Raw genomic sequence first — 23,092 nt, 5'->3', positions numbered from 1 at the left:
AGTTAGTGTTTTATGGTCCCTGCATTGTTCAGGAGTAGGGTAAAGATACTAATTTCAGACTCTGCAGCAAATATGCATGTTAATTTTAATAGTCATGAGCAAATAAGTTGGTGTTTGTTTGAAGCCATTAGGTTTTGGCTTATTACATACCAAATACCTCTGCCTTATCAGATATTAAAAACGCATTTTAAAGCTTAAGTATTGGGGCACCTGGGTGGCATAGTCGGTTATGTCCGACTCCTGGTTTTGGCTCAGGTCGTGATCTGAGAGGGTGGTAAGATTGAGCCCCGCATTGGGCGCAGTGTGGAGTCTGCTTGAGATTCTCTCTCCCTCTCCTTTTGCCCTTCCTGCTCTCTCTCTCTCTCTCTCTCTCTCTCAAATAAATAATGAAAAACTAAAGCTACAGTATTAAAGCAATTTGGTACTGGTGCGTAGACAGACACACAAAATAATGGAACAGACTAGAATCTAAAAATGGACCCAAATAGTTAAAAAAAAAATTATTCAGTAAGCAGTGTTGGGACAATTAGCTTCCCATTTGGGGAAAGAAAAAAGCTGAAATCGTTCACTTTCCAGTGCTGTTAGGTGGTTGATTTTTGTATTTTGTACAAAATTTATAATGTTACCTGTGTAAGGTTAAGTCCAGCAGGAACAAAATTCTCAAGGGTTTTACTTTTACTATTTACACTGACTGGATGGAAGCAAAACCATGAAGTGCTAGGTTTCCGCATAGTTGGGCGCCAGTGGCGGGAAGTACGTTATCAAATGTCACGGGCTCCTTACATCCCAGAGCCTCCTTAGTTACATCGGAGCCCTATCACACTTCCTGTGGAAAACACTGCTCACTACTTACCTGATAACCAGCCTTCCCCTTGCTGTTCCTCTGGAAGGCTAATGTTGAGGGGAGCAGCTGAATGCCCTGCTAGGGGAATAGCTGACAAAAGTACAGTGAAGTGTGAGGCAATCAAAGAAAGAAACAGAAGGAAAGACAACAGAGAAAAATGAACTAATTAGAAGGTATTTGTGAGGGAAGAAACCAGAGTGGAACGACACATCCCAAAAAGCCATCATCTTTCAGTTGTTGAAGCATAGTGATTTTTGTTTTCTTCATGCTGTTCTGCATTTCCGAGTTGTCTACAAGTGTGATTTGTATTTTTTCAAGAAAAAAAAACTATTGGGGTATTTTTGAATTGTTATCAATATATTCAAAATAGCACATTGTTTCATATGTTTTTATGAACTGTGTCTCCTCTTTCTGTTTCAAAGATTTATTCATTTGAGAGAGAGAGAGTGCGTGAGCACTCATGGTTGGGGGGAGGGGGCAGACGCAGAGGGAGAGGGAGAATCCTGAAGCAGACTCCCTGCTGAGCTCAGAGCCCAATGTGGGCCTCGATCCCAGGGCTGAGAACGTGACCTGAGCCGAAATCAAGAGTCAGCCGCTCAACTGACTGAGCTACCAAGGCACCCCAAACTGGGTCTCCTCTTTCATAAATTGTTGGCTCAGGTCCTTTGTCAACATTTTACATAAGGGGGCCTTAATTTTTCCCCTTATTGATCCATATCATAATATATAGTAAGGATAGTAACCCTTTCTGATTCTTTCCTTTTTAATTTTGTCAGTGGGATTGTTTGCTTTTTAATTTTGTCAATGGGATTTTGAACTTACAGAATTAAATTGACTCTAGTGAGATTTATCAATGTGTTTCTTTGATACTTATTTCTTGGCTTATAGGCCTAGAAAGTCCTTTTCCTTTCCATGAAGTTAAAAACGCTCTTTATTTGCATATATATTCTTCTAATTTTCCTATTTTACTTTTTTAAATTTTATTGTTATGTTAATTACCATACAATACATCATTAGTTTTTGATGTAGTGTTCCATAATTCATTGTTTGTGTATAACACCCAGTGCTCCATTCAATGCGTGCCCTCTTTAATACCCATCACCAGGCTAACCCATCCCTCCACCCCTCTCCTCTAGAACCCTCAGTTTGTTTCTCAGAGTCCATAGTCTCCTATTTCACTTTTAATTCTATAAATCCAGGGCACCTGGCTGGCTCTGGTAGAGCTTGTGGCTCTTGGTCATGAGTTCAAGTCCCACATTGGGTAGAGAGCTTACTTCAAAAAATTATAATTCTATAAATCCTATGGACATTATATTGGTATTTGGTATAAGATAAAAATTTAACGAGTTTTTTTTTAACCAAACATATTAGGCAATTTCTCTAATCTCATTAGTCAGATAGTTACTCCTTCCTGCCCTTCCATCTCACAATGATCTAGATGTTTCTGTGGCAGACATTGCAGCTTATCGACAACACTTGACATTTCTTATCAGCAGAATCCCAGTTTTGTTTGGAAAAGTATTTTTCCCAGGTTCCCTTACAGTTTGGGGCAGCAGTGTGACTCATTTTTGGTCAGTGAGATATAAGTGGATGTCTGCTGGAGACTTCTGGGGTGGGGGAGTTCTTGTCAGTATAGATACCGGTACTTCTTCCTTTCCCATCTTCCCTTTCCTTTCTTCCTTCTTTCTTACATCTATAATAAAGGTGGAGTGGCCATTTTTGCAACCTCAGGGTGAAAGACACACTCCAGGCATGGGGGAGGGGGAGGGGATTGTTCACCCATGGCCAGCTTGTCTTAATAAAAGAAACAGTACCCTCATGCAGTGAGTGGTTAAATCCTATGAGGCAGGTTTCTGTTACATGCAACTTGTCTTATATGTTAATGGAATTTACGTATTAACATACCATATTACATGTAAGTTCTTAAAACTAAAGTCTGTTTCCAGTGGCTAAAATTAACAAGTCAGGAAAGGACAGATGTTGGCGGGGATGTGGAGAAAGGGGAACCCTGCTACACTGTTGGTGGGAATGCACGTTGGTGCAACCACTCTGGAAAACAGTATGGAGGTTCCTCAAACAGTTGAAAATAGAGCTACCGTACAATCCAGCAATTGCACTACTGGGTATTTACCACAAAGATACAAATGTAGGGATCCGAAGGGGTATGTGCACCCCAATGTTTATGGCAGCAATGTCCACAATAGCCAAACTGTGGAAAGAGCCAAGATGTCCATCGACAGATGAATGGATAAAGAAGATGTGGTATATATACACAATGGAATATTATGCAGCCATGAAAAGGGATGAGCTCTTGCCATTTGCAACGACGTGGATGGAACTGGAGGGTGTTATGCTGAGTGAAATAAGTCAATCAGAGAAAGACATGTATCATATGACCTCACTGATATGAGGAATTCTTAATCTCAGAAAACAAACTGAGGGTTGCTGGAGTGGTGGGGGGTGGGAGGGATGGGGTGGCTGGGTGATAGACATTGGGGAGGGTATGTGCTATGGCGAGTGCTGTGAATTGTGCAAGACTGTTGAATCACAGATCTGTACCTCTGAAACAAATAATGCAATATATGTTAGGGGAAAAAAAAGAAGAAGATAGCAGGAGGGGAAGAATGAAGGGGGGGGAAATCGGAGGGGGAGACCAACCATGAGAGACGATAGACTCTGGAAAACAAACTGAGGGTTCTGGAGGGGAGGGGGGTGGGGGGATGGGTTAGCCTGGTGATGGGTATTAAAGAGGACACGTTCTGCGTGGAGTACTGGGTGTTATGCACAAACAATGAATCATGGAACACTACATCCAAAACTAATGATGTAATGTATGGTGATTAACATAACAATAAAAAATTAAAAAAAAAACTAAAGTCTCTTTCCAACTTGCTTAGCATATTCTGTTGAGGTGTGTTGTCAAATATGGTAACAATGACATTCTTTTTTTTTTTTTTTTTTTAAAGATTTTATTTATTTATTTGAGAGAGAGAGAATGAGAGATAGCATGAGAGGGAAAAGGGTCAGAGGGAGAAGCAGACTCCCCGCCGAGCAGGGAGCCCGATGCGGGACTCGATCCCGGGACTCCAGGATCATGACCTGAGCCGAAGGCAGTCGCTTAACCAACTGAGCCACCCAGGCGCCCTAACAATGACATTCTTAAAGTTCTGCACTATGCAATAAGTTTTGTTATTGGATGGGGCTAGTGCCCCCTCATGCCCTTTCAAAATATATATACTCAAAAGCTGTTCTTCCTGATGAACTCGAGAATTACTTCTCAAGTTGGTCCAACATCTTTAATCTTTCAAATGGGACTATATTAAACCTATAAAGTAATTTGGGAAGAATTCATATCTCGACAATATTTCATCTTTTCACTCTTGAGCATGGTATACCTTTCTGTTTTTTCCAGTCCTCTGTATCTCTGAATAAAGGTTTGTAGCATTCTTCACATATAATTTCTGCACAATTCTTTTTATGGTTACTGCTAAATATTTTATGTTTTTATTGCTATTGTAAATAGAATCTATTTTCTATTATATCATATAACTGGTTATGGCTAGCATATAGAAAAACCATTGATTTTCAAATATTTATCTTGTATTTGACTGGTCATTTATCTTAAGAGTTTTTCAGTTGATACTTTTATGTGTTCTAGGTATGTAATTGTATCATCTGTAAATAAGGATGATCTCATCTTCTCCTTTTTAATAGTTAGACAACTTATCTCTGTTTATATATTTTTTGCATTGAGCAGAAAAAATGTTGAATAAAAATAGAAGTAGTCATGCTTGTTTTGCTCTTGATTTTACAGGACATCTGTTGTGTCCCATATATACATTCTATTGTTGTTCTAAGATAAGTTTGCTTTATTATGTTAACAAATATTCTCCTATTCCCAATTTTTAAAGAGTTTATAAAAATTAGTAATGAGTGTCAAATTTTATTCTATGTCTTTTGCATTCAGTGAGGTTATATCTTTTTTTTATTGGTCCTTCTGATGGGATGTATGACATGAATGGGTTTCTTACATATAAATAATCCTTAAAATTCTGGGATAAATCATACTTGGTTGTAAAAGATGATTTTAGGAATATCATTGGCTTATTTTAATTGACTAATTTGTAAAGCATTTTCACATCCAAATTTATAAGTTAGGTTCGTCTATAACATCATTTTTGGTACTCTCTCTCTTCAGTATTGGCTTCAGATTCCACTAGTTCCATAAAATGAAATACATAAGGTAAATTGAATTAGATTGAATTACGGGCCCAAATCTTTACTCCTCTGTAGTATAAGTTAGACATCCACACTTCATGTCCTTATAGGGAGAGAGCGTATGTCCTGCCCCTTGGCCTGGGGTTTAGCCATATTACTTGCTTTGGCCAGTGTAACGTGAGTAGATATTTTAAGAGCAGATGTTTGAAATGTGTTGCTATGGCCAATGTCAGAGAAATTACTGCCTGTGCTCTCTTCTGGGATTTTTATGGTTTCAGGTCTCAAAATTAGGTCCTTAGTCCATTTTGAGTCTTTTGGGGGGTATGATGTAAGAAAGTGGTTCAATTTTGTTCTTTTGCATGTAGCTGTCCAGTTTTCCCAACGCCATTTGTTGAATAGTTTGTCTTTTTCCCATTGCATGTTCTTGCCTCCTTTATCAAAGATTAATTGACCGTATAATTGTGGGTTTATTTCTGGGCTTTCTCCTCTGTTCCATGGATCTATGTGTCTGTTTTAGTGCCAGTATCATACTGTTTTGATTACTATCACAGCATTGTAGTATAACTTGAAGTCTGAAATTATACTTCCAGTTTTGTTTTTCTTTTTTTTTTAAACTCTTTTTTTTTTAAAGATTTTATTTATTTATTCATGACAGACGGAGAGAGAGAGAGAGAGAGAAGCAGAGGGAGAAGCAGGCTCCCAAGGAGCAGGGAGCCCGATGCGGGACTCGATCCCAGGACCCTGGGGTCATGACCTGAGCCGAAGGCAGACACTTAACCATCTGAGCCACCCAGGCGCCCTTGTTTTTCTTTTTCAAGTTGGCTTTGGCTATTTGGAGTCTTTTGTGGTTCACACAAATCTGAGGATTTGTTCTAGTTCTGTGAAAAATGCTGTTGGTATTTTGGTAGAGATTGCATTTAATCTCTAGATTGCTTTGGGTAGTATAGGCATTTTAACAGTATTTGTTCTTCCGATCCATGAGCATGGAATGTCTTTCCATTTCTTTCTATCATCTTCAATTTCTTTCATCAGTGTTTTAGTTTTCAGAGTACAGGTCCTTTACCTCTTTGGTTAAGTTTATTCCTAGGTGTTTTCTTATTTTTGGTGCAATTGTAAACGGGATTGTTTTCTTAATTTCTCTTTCTGCCCCTTCATTTTTAGTGTATAGAAATGCAACAGATTTCTGTACATTGATTTTTTTTATCCTGCAACCTTACTGAATTCATTTTTCAGTTCTAATAGTTTTAAGTCTTTAGGGTTTTCTATATATAGTATCATGTCATCTGCAAATAGTGAAAGTTTTATTTCTGCCTTATCAATTTGGATGCCTTTTATTTCTTTTTGTTGTCTGATTGTTGTGGCTAGGATTTCCAGTACTATGTTGAATAAAAGTGGTAAGAGGGGATATCCTTGTCTTGTTTCTGACCGTAGGAGAAAAGTTCTGTTTTTCCCCCATTGAGTATGATGTCAGCTGTGGGTTTTTCTTTTTTTTAAAGATTTTATTCATTCATTTATTAGAGAGAGAGAGTACAAGTGGGGGGAGGAGCAGAGGGAGAGGGAGAAGCAGACTCCACACGGAGTGTGGAGACAGATGCAGGGCTCAATCTCATGACCCTGAGACCAGGATCTGAGCCAAAATCAAGAGTCGGACACTTAACCAACTGAGCCAACCAGGGGCCCCAGCTGTGAATTTTTCATTTAAAGCTCTGTGTTGAGGAATGTTCCCTCTAAGTCTACTTTGTTGAGGATTTTTATCATGAATGGATGTTGTACTTTGTCAAATGCTTTTTCTGCATCTATTGAAACGATCATATGGTTTTTTCCTTTCTCTTACTGATGTGATATATCACATTGATTGATTTGTGAATATTGAGCCACCCTTGCATCCCAGGAATAAATCCCACGTGATCGTGGTGAGTGATTTTTTTAATGTATTTTTGGATTTGGTTTGCCAATATTTTGTTGAGAAGTTTTGCTTTATGTTCATCAGAGAAATTATCCTGTAGTTCTTTTTTTTTTTTTCTTTTTCTTTTTGTGTTGTCTTTATCTGGTTTTGGTATCAGGGTAATGCCTTATAGAATAAATTTGAAAGTTTTCTTTCTCTTCCATTTTTTTGGAAAAGTTTGGGAAGAATAGATATTAACTCTTATTTAAATGTTTGATAGAATTCACCTGTGAAGCCATCTGGTCATGGACTTTTATTTGTTGGGAGTTTTTTGATTATGGATTCAATTTCCTTTTTTTTTTTTTTGCATTTCTTTTTTCTTTTTTAATTTTTTCATTAACATATATTATTTGTTTCAGGGGTACAGGTCTGTGACTCATCAGTCTTACACTGTTCACAGCGCTCACCATAGCACATACCCTCCCCAATGTCCGTCACCCAGCCACCCCATCCCTCCCACCCCCCTCCACTCCAGCAACCCTCAGTTTGTTTCCTGAGATTAAGAGTCTCTTAGGGTTTGTCTCCCTCTCTGGTTTCATCTTGTTTCATTTTTCTCTCCCTTCCCCTATAATCTCTGTCTTGTTTCTCAAATTCCTAATATCAGTGAGATCATACGATACTTGTCTTTCTCTGACTGACTTATTTCGCTAGCATAATACCCTGTAGTTCCATCCATGTTGTTGCAAATGGCAAGATTTCGGGTTTTTTGATGGCTGCATAATATTCCATTGTGTGTGTATATATATGTGTGTGTGTGTATATATATATATATATATATATATATACCATATATTCTTTTTCCATTCATTTGTTGATGGACTACTGATTCAATTTCATTGCTGGTAATCAGTCTGTTCAAATTTTCTATTTCTTGCTTCAGTTTTGGGAGGTTATATGTTTCTAAGAATTTATACATTTCTTCTATGTTGTCCAATTTGTTGGCATATAATTTTTCATAATATTCTCTTAGAATTCTTTCTATTTCTGTGATGTTGGTTGTTATATCTTCTCCTTCATTTCTGATTTTGTTTACTTGAGTCCCCTTTCCTTTTTTCTTATTTTATGAGTCTGCTAGAGGTTTATCAATTTTGTTGATCTTCTCAAAGAACCAGTTCCTGGTTTCATTGATCTGTTCTATTTTTTTTTTTTTTTTTAGTTTCTATATCATTTATTTCTACGCTAAACCTTTATTATTTCCTTCCTTCTGCTGGTTTTCGCTTGTTTGTTGTTCTTTTTCCAGCTCCTTAGGTGTAAGGTTAAGCTGTTTATTTGAAATTTTTCTTGCTTCTTGAGGTAGGCCTGTATTGCTGTAAACTTCCCTCTTAGAACTGCTTTTGCTGCATCCCAGAGATTTTGTACCATTGTTTTCATTTTTATTCATGTAATTTTTTATTTCTTCTTTGATTTCTTGGTTAACCCTTCATTGTTTAGTAGCATGTTATTTAATCTCCATGTATTTGTGCTCTTTCCAGATTTTTTTCTTGTGGCTGACTTCTAGTTTCATAGTGTTGTGGTCAGAAAAGATGCATGGTATAACTTCATTCTTTTTGAATTTGTTGAGACTTGTTTTTTGGCCTAATATGTGATCTGTTCTGGAGAATGTTCCATGTGCACTTGAAAAGAATGTGTATTATGCTGTTTTAGGATGGAATGTTCTGAATGTATCTGTTAAATCCATCTGGTCTAGTGTGTCAGAGTCACTGTTTCCTTCTTGATTTTCTGTTTGGATGATCTATCCATTGATGTAAGTGTGGGGTTAAAGTTCCCTACTACTATTGTATTACTATCAATTAGTTCCTTTATGTTTCTTATTACCTGTTTTATGTATATGGGTGCTCCCGTGTTGGCTGCATAAACATTTACAATTGTTATATCTTCTTGTTGGACTGTCCCCTTTATTATTATATAGTGTCCTTTTTTGTTTCTTGTTACAGTCTTTGTTTTAAAGCCTATTTTGTCTGATATAGTTATTGCTACTTTAGCTTTCTTTTGATATCCATTTGCATGATAAATATTTCTCCATCCCCTCACTTGCAGTCTGCATGTCTTTAGGTCTGAAACAAAACTCTTGTAGGCAGCAGATAGATGGGTCTTTTTTTTTTTTAAGGTTTTTATTTATATATTTGTCAGGGAGAGATACAGCAAGAGAGGGAACACAAGCAGGGGGAGTGGGAGAGGGAGAAGCAGGCTCCACACTGAGCAAGGAGCCCAATGCGGGGCTCCATCCCAGGACCCTGGGATCATGACCTGAGCCAAAGGCAGATGCTTAATGACTGAGCCACCCAGGTGCCCCGGGGTTTTTTATTTTTTTTTTTAATTCATTCGGTTATCTTAGGTCTTTTGATTGGAGCATTTAGTCCATTTGCATTCGAAGTAATAGTTAAGTATGTATTTATTGCCATTTTGTTACTGTTTTGTGGTTGTTTTTGTGGTTCCTCTCTGGTCCTTTCTTTTCTTGCTCTATTTTGTGGTTTGCTGGCTTTCTTTCATGATGTACTTGGATTCTGTTCTTTTTATTTATTTGCATATCTATTACTGGTTTTTGATTTGTGGCTACCATTAGGTTTGTATATAACATCTTCTGCATATAGCAGTCTAAATTAACTTGAAGGTCACTTATGTTTGAGGCCATTCTTTACTCCTCTCCCCACCCCCACGTTTTTGGTATATGGTGTCGTACTTTACATCCTTTTATTTTGTTTCTTGACCAATTTTTACAGATATACTTATTTTTACTGCTTTTGTGCTTCCTGTTTTTCTTACTCTTCCTTATGGTGTTTCCTTTCCACTCAAAGAATCCCCTTTAACATTTCTTGTAGGGCTGGTTTAGTGGCCATAAACTCCTTTAGCTTTTGTTTGTCTGGGGAACTCTTTATTTCTCCTTCTGTTCTGAATGATAGCCTTGCTTGATAGAATATTCTTGACTGTAGATTTTTTCCTTCAGCACTTTTACTATATCATGCCACTCTCTCTACCTGGCAAAGTTTCTGCTGAAAAATCCACTGATAGCCTTAATGGAGTTTCTTTGTATGTAACTGTCTTTACTCTGGGTTCTCATAATTCTCTCTTTATCACTACTTTTTGCCATTTTAATTACTATGTGTCTTGGGGTGGACCTTGGGTTCATACTGTTGGGGGATCTCTATGCCTCCTGGATCTGGATATCTGTTCCCTTCTCCAGATTAGGGAAGTTTTCAGCTATTATTTTTTCAAATAAATTTTCTGCACCCTTTTTTTTCTCTTCTTTTGTATTCCCTTGATGGAATCACTGAGCTCTCTGTCTGTTCTCATTTTGCGTAATATCTTTTCTCTTACCTGCTCAGCTTGCTTAATTTCCATTACTCTGCCCTCCAGGTCACTAATTCATTCTTCTGCTTCTTCCAGCCTATTTATTGCATCTAGTGTATTTTTAATTCTATTTGTTATGTTAATATCTGATTCTTTTTTTGTTTTGAGACTTTGTTAAGTCTCACTAATGTCCTCCATTCTTTTCTCAAGTCCATTGAGTGTCTTTAAGGATCATTACTTTAAATTCTCTATCAGGCATATTGTTTATATCCACTTTGCTTAGGTCTCTTGCTGTGGTTTTTGTCCTGTTCTTTCATTTAGGACATAGTCCTCTGTCTCTTCATTGTGTCTAACTCCGTGTCTGTTTTTATGTGTTAGGAAAGTCAACTACATCTCCTGCTCTTGAATGTTATGGCCTTATGATGTAGAGGTCCTGAAGTAGTGCCCTGCAGTGCAGTGTCCTCTGTTCAACAGAACCTGGTACTTCAGGGGTATCTCCTGTGTGTATTACACGTGCCCTGTAATTGTGTCCTGACTGCTTTTTCCTTCAGTCTGCTAATCAGCAGAGGCTCTCCTTGCCTCTTGTGGGCAATGTTTGGCCAGGGTGCGGCATACAGTACTAACAATGTGTGCCTAGGGCTTCCACAAGTCCCACAGCTGCCCCTGAGGCCCTACAGAATGCATGGGTGGTGGTTGTGGCAAGATTTGTGCCAGTCTTTGGGGGAAGGGGACCCGCAGCACTGGGACTGAGGCAGATGTAACTGGGAAGAGTGGATCCACCTAAGTACAGCAGGGCAGGGCTTGGTGTAAGCAAGTTATGCTAGGGGGCAGGAGAAGGAGATGGTGTCTGCCAGCTTCTTTGTTCCTGGAGAAGTCCCTCTGTAAATCTGCTCCTCTGGCACATGCTCTGAGATGCATAAATAACTCTCCCTCCCATGTGCCCCAGGCATTTTTCAAACTGCTGTTTCTGCCTGTATGTGCTATCTTTTTAAGGGTGGGAACTCAGCTTCCCCTTGCCCTCTGGACTCTCCCAGAGCTGAGCGTGCTGATTTTTAGAATTCCAGGCTTTAAGTCTCACTGGTTGTGAGAACTCACAAAATTCAGCCCCTCTAGTTTTCAAAGCCAAATGTTTTGGGGATTTACCTTCCCTGCATGGAGCTCCCCAGTATGATAGTCTGTTTCTCTCCCTTCTCCCAGTTCTTGGCTCCCCCTGCCCACAGGTGGCCTAGGTCTTTTTAGTTCCCCACTGTGTCTCTACCCTTTCCACCCTGTCTACCTTCTTTGATGCAGCCTCTTCTCTACCTTTAGTTGTAGAATTTTTTCTGCCAGTCCTTCGGGTCATGTTCTGAGTTATGTACACTGATGTGAGTGTTACCTAGTTGTATCCATGGGACAGTGTGAGCTTAGGGATTTCTTACTCCACCATCTTGGCCCCCAGAATTAGTCTCGATGATTGCTGTTTTAATCCATGTAGTTTGGAGGTGGTTTGTTCCATAGCATTATTGTGGCAATAGCTGGCTGATGGCATGAGTCAACTCCCCACCTTTTCTGGCCTATATTATTTTTCTTCTCTCTAAAGAACTTCTTTTATTATTTCTTACAAGACATGTCACTGGCAACAGATTCCCTCAGTTTTTGGTTGTCTGAGAAAGTATTGCTTCCTTACTTTTAAAGGATAATTTCACAGGATATGTAATTCTATGTTGGTGATTTTTTTTTTCCTCTTAGCACTTTAAACATTTTACTGCAGTCTCTTTCTGGAACGGTTTCTGAGGAAAAGTCAGATGTAATTTTTCTTTGTTGCTCCAAAGGAAGGTGTTACCCACCCTCTCCCACCCAGTATCTTTTAGGATTTCTTTTTACCTTTGATTTTTCTGCAGTTTGAAAATAATATGCCTAGGTATAGTTTTTTGGCATTTATCACACTTGGTGTTCTCTGAACTTCCTGAATCTGTGGTTTGGTACTTGAAATTAATTTGGGAAAGTCTCAGTCATTATTATTTCAAATATTTCTTCTGTTCCTTTCTTTTTCCCTGATATTCCCATTATGCCTGTTTTACCATTTGTGGTTGCCTCACATTCCTTGGATATTCTCTCTTGTTTTTTTCAGTCTTTGTTCTCTTTGCTTTTCAGTTTTGGAGGTTGTTGTTTGTATATCCTCAAGTTTAGAGACTCTTTTCTCAGCTGTTTGGAGTCCACTAACAAGCCCATCAAAGGCAGTCTTCATTTCTGGTAGAGGGTTTTTGATTTCTACATTTCTTTTTGGTTCTTTTTAGATTTTCGTCTCTCTACTTACATTACCATTGTTGTGTGCTGTTGGTTTTACACATTAGAGCCCTTAGCATATTTTTTAAAAAGATTTATTTATTTTAGAGAGAGAGAGAGAGAGAGAGAGAGAGAGCACAAGGAGGGGGAGGGGCAGTGGGAGAGGGAGAGAGAGAGAGAACTGCAAGCAGACACCCCACTGAGTGTGGAGCCCAATGCAGGGCTTGATCTCACTACCCCAAGATCATGACCTGAGCCGAAATCAATAGTCAGACGCTTAACTGACTGAGCCACCCAGGTGCCCCAAGAGCCCTTAGCATAGTAATCATAGTTGTTTTAGATTCCTGGTCTGATAATCCCAACATTCCTGTCATGTCTAGTTCTGATGCTTGCTCTGTTTCTTCAAATTGTGTTTTTTGTCTTTTAGTATGCCTTGTGATCTTTTTCTTGATAGCTAGACATGTTGTATTGGGTAAAAGAAACTGCTGTAAATAGGCCTTTAGTAATGTTGTGGTGAGGTGTGGAGGGAGGGGGAAGCGTTCTATAGTCCTATCATTGGATCTCAACCTTTTAGAGAACCTGTGCCTTTAGACTTTAAACTTCACAAGTGTTTCTCAATTTTTTTCTCTCCTGTTTAGGTGAGATAGGATGGCTAAAGAATTGGGTATTTCGGCTCATTTGCATTCTGATTAACACATTTCTCCTAAGGGCAGCCCTTGTTAAGAAGATCAGAATACTCTGGCATATTTCAGAGTGGTTCCTTTTCTCCTTTTCCTGCCAGAAGCAGGAGGGGATTTTTCTCTGGTATTTACTGTGAGACACGGGTTGACCTCCTAGAGTCAACAAAAGTGGTGTGGGGGCCCTATGACTGGGCTTTCCTGGAGTTTTTAACTCTCAGACTTATTCACACTGAGCCTCCAGCAATTGGTTAATCGCAGCTCATGTTTTCTTACCTTGGCACTGGCTCCTGGTGTTTCCATTCATGAGCCTCTGCTCTGGTAAGCTGTGACTCCCTACATTCACATCTCTCCCTCTCCCTCATGAGAATTTAGCATATGATAAAGGCAACATTTCTTAGGATGGGTTATTTAATAAATAGTATTGGGATAACTGGGCAACCATCTGAAAAAAAGTTAACTTGGATCCCTACCTCACTCCTTACATCAAAATAAATTCCATGCAGCTCAACTGTTTAAATATAAAAAGTTGAAAAACTTGGAAGATACTATAAAAATTGAGATTAAAAAATAATAATCTTATGAGTTTTCTAAATAAGTCATAAAACCCAGAAACCATTAAAAAAGTTGTTAAATTGAACTAAAGAAAAGAATTTTTAATGTGCAAGACAAATACAGTGTGAGGGAAAAATACACTGCAATAAGTATTTGCTACACATAGATCAATAAATAACTAGTTTCTTTAACATAAAGAATGCCTACAAATAGGCTTTTAAAAACCCAGTGATGGGCCAGAAGCGCTAACTAAGGGCAAAGAGATGTTAGAGGCAGCTATCTAAAAAGATAAATTCAAATGGTTCTTAAACAAATGAAAAGATGCTCAGTCCTACTCATAATAGAAATAAAAATCTACAGCCCATACCCTTTTTCCTCTATCAGAATGTCAGACATCAGGATCTTGATAACACAAGGTGGGTATGAGAAAATAGTAAATGTATAAAATATCTGTGGGAAGTAATTTGGCAAAATTTTTCAAAGTAAGAAATGTACATACCCGCTTCACATCCTATATCATCAGGGAAGTACAAATTAAAACAAAAGTGAGATACCGCTAAATACCTACTAGAATGGCCAAAATCCAGAACACTGACAACTCCAAGTGCTGGTGAGGATGTGGAGCAGCCGAAGTCTCAGTCATGGCTGGTGGGAATGCAAAATGGTGTGACCACTTTGGAAGACAGTTTGGCAGTTTTTTACAAAAGTAAACATACCCTTACCATATGATCCAGAATTCACACTCTTTGGTATTTACCCAAAGGAGTTGGAAACTTAATGTTTACACAAACACCTGCGCATGGGTGTTTACAGCAGCTTTACACCACATCCATATTTATTTCTAAAACCCAGAAGCAACCAAGATGTGTCCTTCAGCAGGTGAATGGATAAATGACTGGTGGTCCATCCAGACAATGAACTGTTATTCAGTGATAAAAAGAAATGAGATATCAAGCCATGAAAAGACTTGGAGGAACCTAAGTGCATACATTATGAAGGGAAAGAAGGCCATCTGAAAAAGCTACATACTATATGATTCCAACTGTATGACATTCTGGAAAAGGCAAAACTTATGGAGATAGTAAAAAGATCAGTGGTTGCCAGGAGTTGGCGTTGAGGGAATGGACTAATAGAGCATAGAGGATTTTTAGGGCAGTGAAAATACTCTGTGTGATACTGTAATGATGCATAATGACGTGTATCCAAATGCGTAGAACATACAATACCAAGAGTGAAGTGAAGTCTAATGTAAGCCATGTAAAGGGTAAGCCATGGACTAGGTGGTTATAATGTGTCAATGTAGATTCACCAGTGGTCACAGATGTATCACTCTAGTAGAGAATGTTGATAATGGGGAAGACTATGCATGCGTGGGGGCAGGGCTTAGGTGGGAAATCTGTCTTCCTCTCGATTTTGCTATAAACCTAAAACTCCTCGAAATTAAAAATAAATTTTTTTTAAGTGCATACCCTTTGACCTAGAAATTTCACTTTTAGGAATTTATTCTTCAGAGATACTAGCCAGATTTCAACTTAATTTTATTCAACAGTTGTTGATTGAGCATCTGTTGTGTGCTAGGCACTGTGCTGGGCACAAAGGATACAAAGATCAATGAAACACAGCCCCATTGTAAAGTCACTTTGCGCAGGTGTGCATGTGAGCAGCAGTGGGGGAGGGGCACGGGGAGAGGGAGAAAAAGTCCCAAGCACGCTCCACGCCCAGCAAGAGCCGGATGCGGGGCTCAATCTCACGACCCTGAGATCTCGACCTGAGCCAAAATCAAGTCGCATGCTCAACTGACTGAGCCACCCAGGTGCCCCTGTAATCTCTTTATAATCTTGTGATTGGAATCGAAATTGAATTAAAGTACTTTATTCCATAGATGAAAACAGTAAGGTTCAGAGAGGTGAGCAGGAGCTTGAACCGAGGTCTCCCTGACTCTAATGAAACACTAGGTGGGTGGGTTAAACATTTCCATCGAAGTGGCCCTTAAGTGCAAGAGAATAGAAAATATTCCCAAAGATTGGGGGGCATAGCTTAAAGTGGCCTTTTGGAAGCAAGAGGGTATTTATTATTTGTTTCTAAAATGCCATGCACATTTTGCATTTTGTTTCATCACACACACACACACACACACACACACACACACACACACACACACATATATATTTTTTTTTTAGGGAGCATGCACATGAGCGAGTTGAGGGGGGGGGTAGAGGGAGAGAATCCTAAGCAGGCTCCACACTCAGCATGGAGCCCTAAACGGGGGCTCAATCTCACAATCCTGAGATCATGACCTGAGCTGAGATCGAGTCAGACGCCTAACCAACTGAGCCACTAGGCACCCCACACATGCATGCATGTTTAATATAGAGTAATATTTCAAAAATTTTCATTACTTACCAATTAGATGACAACTTTTTCCCTTAAAATCTTTAAGTGTGTAATAGCTACATGAGCAAAAAGCCTGTGTTTATCTCTGGCTTCTCTTCCTTTCCCCACCCCAAAAATATTCCAAAAGAGAAACACCACACCAGCTAAGCCAAGCTACTTCTTTTTTTTTTTTTTAATTTTTTATTGTTATGTTAATCACCATACATTACATCATTAGTTTTTGATGTAGTGTTCCATGATTCATTGTTTGTGCATAATACCCAGTGCTCCATGCAGAACGTGCCCTCTTTAATACCCATCACCAGGCTAACCCATCCCCCCAGCCCCCTCCCCACAAGAACCCTCAGTTTGATTTTCAGAGTCCATCATCTCTCATGGTTGGTCTCCCGCTCCGATTCCCCCCCCCTTCATTCTTCCCCTCCTGCTATCTTCTTCTTCTTTTTTTTTCTTAACATATATTGCATTATTTGTTTCAGAGGTACAGATCTGTGATTCAACAGTCTTGCACAATTCACAGTGCTCACCAATAGCACATACACTCCCCAATGTCTATCACCCAGCCACCCCCTCCCTCCCACCCCCCACCACTCCAGCAGCCCTCAGTTTGTTTCCTGAGATTAAGAATTCCTCATATCAGTGAGGTCATATGATACATGTCTTTCTCTGATTGACTTATTTCACTCAGCATAACACCCTCCAGTTCCATCCACATCATTGCAAATGGCAAGATCTCATTCCTTTTGATGGCTGCATAATATTCCATTGTGTATATATACCACATCTTCTTTATCCATTCATCTGTCGATGGACATCTTAAGCCAAGCTACTTCTTGAAACTGTGTTGCTGTCTTGAAATTCTTCATTTTATCTTTGCATTTGTGTTTTGTAAGTGAAGCATCGGGCTCCCTGCTCGGCAGGGAGTCTGCTTCTCCCTCTGACCCTTCCCCCTCTCATGTGCTCTCTCTCTCTCCCATTCTCGCTCTCTCAAATAAATAAATAAATAAAATCTAAAAAAAAAAAAAGTAAGTGAAGTCTGAAAGGATAATGGAGCACTCGACAGGGTCTTGGTGTCTGGGCTCATGCAGCCTGGCCTCCTTGCTTCCCAGGGACAGGTTCTGGGCTGCCTTCTTCCCAACTCCTGGCGCACTGGAAAGGGTTTGGGTCAGGTGCACACCCCACAGCGTCTCTGGGTTGGAGCATGGCAGTGGCTGTACGTGCCCTGGCTGACTGCACCGGGGTATGTTCAGTAGGTGACTTGGCAGGGATCTCTAGCCCACTCCTGATCCAAATACCAAGTGCATCTGGCACAAGAGGCTGCAATCCTTTGGGAGGTTGCCCAAAGCTATAGGTTGGTGTTGCAAGAAGGAGGGATAGACCTCCCTATCCCAGGCGGTCCCAGCGTTGGACCTCGACACGTACTTACCAAGCCCCTCTCCCTTGCCCATGGTCCACATGGCAGCTCAGAGGAGTCCACGGAGGTGGGGCAGTAATGGGGAGTGTGTAGTGGGGGTGAGGCCAGAAGGAAGAGGGGAACTGGATTGTAGGAGTCTCTAATACAGTGATATGGGAAAGGTGACAGGCCAAATGTTGGGGGCTTGGTCACAGTTTGTTGTAATGACACCTGGTGGGTAAAGCCCTCTGGCCAGAGTGGGGTCTGGAAAGTCTGGAGGTTTAGAGGGTGAGGTTTAGTGAGATTGGAAAAATGCCCCCGGTTCTTTTTCATCCCTCACTATATCCACGCCCTTTGCCCTGTGGCTCAGCAGCTACTCCCATCAGGAGGTGCTCTGTTTCCTACTCTTTGAATCCAAGTTGCCTTGAAACTTGCTTTGGCCAATAGAATGTAGGGGAAGCTGGATCTGGTGTATTGAATTAGGAATTTGTGAATTAGGATCTGCTGAATGAGAGGACACAAGCCACCCATACCAGGTTGGTAGGCAGCTCCCTCAGCATCCGAGCTCCCATTTTGGGGAAGTGAACCACTGTCTTCCATTCTACTCCCAGACCAACTGAGCCTGGAATGCTGCCCTTGGTCCCCCAGATACTCCCATCCCATCACCCACTGTCACACTCATGCCTTCACTCAGGCCAGAGCTGACTCGGCCACAAGAGAGCAAAGGGCAAAGCTGGCTGAGAGGGGCCCTGCCCCCAAATCCAGTCTGACTTGGGGCAAGAAGGGACTGGCTCCCTTTCCTGGACCTCCTGGCCAAGTGGCCAGGTGGTTGGCATGGACTTCACCCAACATCTGGCTCTGTGTGTGTGTGTGTGTGTGTGCGCGTGTGTGCGTGTGTGTGCGTGTGTGTAGGGGCAGCTTCTGCCCTCCTCGCCCCCAGGCCTGTCCTCTTCGGCTCTCCCCAGCCAGCTAGTGGATGCTGCAGGAGCTGGCTGCTGGCTGCCCTCATTAATATTTATGACAAGGAGAGGAAGTTGCATAAATCTTTCCTGATACTTAATTAAACCAAACTTCTTTTGATTTCCCCTCTTTCTGCCTCACTGAGTGTGGCCAGCATGCCTATTAGATGTTCTTCCTCCCCGAGTGGCCTAGAGTGGACAGAATCCCTCAGCTCCTCTGTATACCCAGTTTACTTCAGCTATCAACTGTGAGCTCGGGAAGCCCGGTGACCCCCAACATGCCTTCATAAGACTGTGCATGTGGCTTTGGGCAGAGGCTCCCTTCCACTTCTCTGGAGTAGCAGAGACGCAGGAAGACACTGACTGCACCCCTCAAAACATGCCTCTTCTAGCCCTGAGAGATGGAGGTTTTAAAGAGTAGCTGGGGAGAATCTCTGCCTCCCTCCTTCCTGCTGCTCAGACAGGGAAGATAGAGTTAGTCCCAGAGCCACTGAGGAATAGCCGAGTCCCTGGAAAAGCTGGCTCTGGCAGTGTCCCCGCACCTCTACCCCTACTTACTACATGGCACCCCAGCCAGAGGACCCCAGGGTGAGCCTGGTCAGAGCTCGGCATCTCTCTGTGCTCCAGGAGCTGGTTAGCACCCGGCTGACATATCTTTGATATGGAATCATATACAGGAAACGGCTTGACCCCCGAAGGCCCCTCTTAGCATGGGATTGACACCGAGCATTGACTTTGCTTCAGGCTTATCCACAAATCTCAGCCAATTTTATTAAAGAGCCGCGTGTGGTGTGGAACATGCCAGGGAGACAACTTTATTTATAGATCTTGATCGGCAGAGAGGAGCCCACACTTGATTCTCTTGGCGCTGGGCCTCAGGTGGGAGGGGGTGATTGGCAGGTGCAGCTCCTCATGCCGCCGCCCCCCCCCCAGCTGCACAAGGAGACACACAAACACATGAGCAGGCAGGCATGTGGGCATTAAGCCAGGACAGACATGTATACATTCACATGAGCAGACAACACACACACACACACACGCGCGCGCGCGCGCACACACACACACACAAGTCCTACATTGCTGTGGACTAAATTATGCCCTGCCCTCACTCCCCAATTCATATGTGAAAGTCCTAACCCCCAGTGTGCCTATATTTGGACCTTTTGGGAGGTAATGATGGTTAAATGAAGTCATGAGGGTGGGGCCCTAGTCTAATAGGACTGGTGCCCTTATATAAGAAAAGGAAGAGACACTACAGATTGGTCTATTTCTCTGTCTCTCTTTTTCTCTCTCTCTGCACACGCAGAGAGAAGGCCATGTGAAGACACAGTGAGAAGGCAGCCATCTACAAGCCAGGAAGAGAGTCGTCACCAGAAACCGAATTTGCTGGCACCTTGATCATGGACTTCTAGCCCCTAGAACTGTGAAAAAATAGATGTCTGTTGTTTAAGCCACTCAGTCTGTGGGATTTTGTTATGGTGGCCTGAGCAGACTCATACACACAAGGACCCGTGGAGATAGGCACCCATAGCCCTGCACCAGTTTGCGTACACACTGAGACACGCATGCAGGGACATAGGCTGACCTCGCCAGATCAAGGCCACATCTCCCCTGATACGCCTAGAGCTCTAAGGGGAGGCTCAGTGATGCGCTGGTGACTCAGGGAGGGAGGGAGGGAAAGCGTGTGGTTGTAGAAATGAGCGAGGACCATAGGAACATCAACCTGTAGGTACGTGAATAGACATTCTTACTCTGTAACCTCACAGTGTGCAGAGTTTTGTAATTAATAGTAATCATAAATAATGCCTACAGGGTGGGCTTACCCTCAGTAAATGCAGTTAGCATTTATTGTGTTTTCTGTGAGCCAGGCGTCTCACATATATCATCTCATTTTTGCCTTCACAACTCCGAGGAGCATGGGCACGCTATGGAGGGAACTGAGAGACGTCAGAAAAGGTGCACAAGGGGACACAGCTGAAGACAGGCTGAGCTGGCCCACGTGCACTCCTATGAATGGGGATTCTAACTGACCCTAATGCAAGCTGGGCTCCAGACCCGGCTGACTCAGCTGGGACGGGAAGGGCAAAGAGACGCCTGTTGGCCATGCCTCCATCAAGGCTGGCTAATGGGAGAGGTCTTCAGGTCTCCTCATCATTAATTTCAGGCCGCTATGTGGCCATTAAAGTGGACTAAATCCAGACACAAGCAGGTGACCTGTCTGTGAGGTTGTCAGACAGGGTTTCTCTCTGGCTGCTGCAAGGTCAGACTGAAGATGTTTTGGCTCCAGAAACCTCTCTGTGTGTGGAGACAAAGGGTTCCAAAGGGACACGTGGATTGCTGCCAAGTGAGCATGCTCAAGGAAGATGGACTTCAACCAAAATTCCTTTGGCTCCCTGTGTTGAGCCGGGGCATAAGGCTTAATGAGCGCTCACAGCTACTGGCCCTGAGGAGCTCTGAGGAACAGGGTATCGTGGGGCTGAGAGGGGTCCCCACAGACAGTGAAACCCCTGAGGGGGATATGCGGGAAGGGCCACAGGCCAGGAAGAGGGGAGATGCTGAGCTGAACCGGGTGGAGAGGCAGGACTGGAAATAGGGGCCTCTGTGCTCCATGCTGCATGGCCTCGGGGAGCCTTGCATTCCTCATCTTAACCCTGGTGGTGGGAAGGGCAGAGGGCCTGGGATCCACACCATCAGGACTCTAGGCCTTGCACGAAAGGGCAATGCTGGGCCTGATGCAGCCATCTAGCAGTTAGGACAGGGCATTGGAGAAGGGCTTCAGGCTGCAGGGCTCAGGCAGGGAGCAGGGCTCACCCGGGGGCAGGGCTCCTTCTGTCCTGCTGGTGAGGTGAGTGGCCTGGGCCAAGGCTGCTGGGGAGTGTCAGGAAGGGCCTGAGGCAGGCAGGGGAGACAAGGTTCACCAGCAAAGATGGAGTTTCCAGCATGCCTGCGGGGGAGAGACTAAGAGCATGAGCAGTGGGAACTCAAGAGTGACTGCTTAATGGGTTTGGGGTTTTATTTTGGGGTGATGAAAATGTTTGGGAACTAGATAGGGTTGGTGGTTGAAGAACACTGTGGATGTACTAAATGCCACTAAATTGTACACTTTTCAATGGTGAATTTTATATTATGTAGATTTCAGTTAGAGAAAGGAACTGAGAGAGAGAAATGGGCATTTAGCTCTATGCACCTGTTCTTGAATCCCAGCTCTCTCACTCAGCAGCCAGGTGACCTTGGAAATGTGTTTATAACCTCTGAGTTTCACTGTCCTCATCTGTAAAATGGGATCGTATTAGTATTTACCTAATGTATTGTTCTGGATAAAATGACGAGTTGGATTTGAGTACCTAGAACATAACAGGAACTCTGCTAGTTTGTAAAATAAGCCAAAGGACTTTCTAGATGTGCCTTAAAGTCTCCTATCGTCCCTAAAGTCAGACAAAAAAAAAAAAAAAAAGGGAAATTTCAGTAGTGGTTGGGACCAAGGCTCCTGTTTAAAAATCTGCCAGACCAGGGGCAAGATTTCTAGTAGCCAGTCCAGGGAACCCCTCCCACCCCCCTGCATTATTCTCCCAAGTCCAAATTAAGGCCTCTCTGAAGAGCTGCCAGGTGCCACCCACGTGGGGTTGAGGAGCTTGAGGAAATAGAACCAGAAGGAAGAGAGGAGAGGAGAGGGGCATTCTGGGAATTATAGTTGTTCATTGATTGTTTCCGGCCGGGAAATAACTACAGAGCATTCAGTGTCCGGGAATGTTGTATTCCTCATAACCTGGCCGTTTCACTAGTACGTTCCTTGTCAAGTCACAACATCCACACTAGATGATCAAATTAAGAGAAAAGAAACCATCAGAATGATGCCTGGGGCCTGTTCATAGGCAACAGCCTTCCTGGGTGAGGATGGAGCGGAAGCAAAGAGGAATCGCCAGCATGTTCAGTGGAAGAGTAAAGACCAGTAACCAGGGAAAGTGGGGGCAGCATAGGTTGTAAAAAGACTGTCTGTGAAATGTACACTGTCTGGGAAGAACAAATATTTAGAGAAATTTTGCCATAGGAAGCAAAAGTAAATTTTAGAAAGTATTTGCTTTGTTCTCTCAGTAAAACTCAGGAAAACCGGAGCATTAGAAAAACAGAAAATGGTAAGACCAAGCATGGAGTTGAAAAGGAATCTAGCAATGAGGTTAGCAGAAATAAAAATAGAGTGGCATCTGATCTAGAGATATAAACAGAAGTAAAAATAAAATCACATAGTTAAAAAGTCAACATTCTTAGAAATAATGATTTTGAAAAATCGACACTGCAGAAAACGGAACCTGTCTTGTAGAAGAAAACTTGACAAGCTCTTCTGAAAGCCAAGGAAAGGAAAAGAGATTTTTCAAAATGATTGGTAGAAATGACAAAGAAGAGAGACCAAATTAATTGGTAATCAATAATTATTTAATAAATATTGCATTAATATTCTTGAATAAGAAAAGAAAATGAGTCAGAAGTAATAATGAAAGATATAGCGAAAGAACACTTCAAAAATGAAATTAGTAAACTCACAGATTAAAATGTACAAAT

The sequence above is a fragment of the Zalophus californianus genome, chromosome 13, assembly GCF_009762305.2.
Source record: "Zalophus californianus isolate mZalCal1 chromosome 13, mZalCal1.pri.v2, whole genome shotgun sequence".
NCBI classification, from domain to species: domain Eukaryota; kingdom Metazoa; phylum Chordata; class Mammalia; order Carnivora; family Otariidae; genus Zalophus; species Zalophus californianus.
This window is presented reverse-complemented; position numbering follows the sequence as displayed.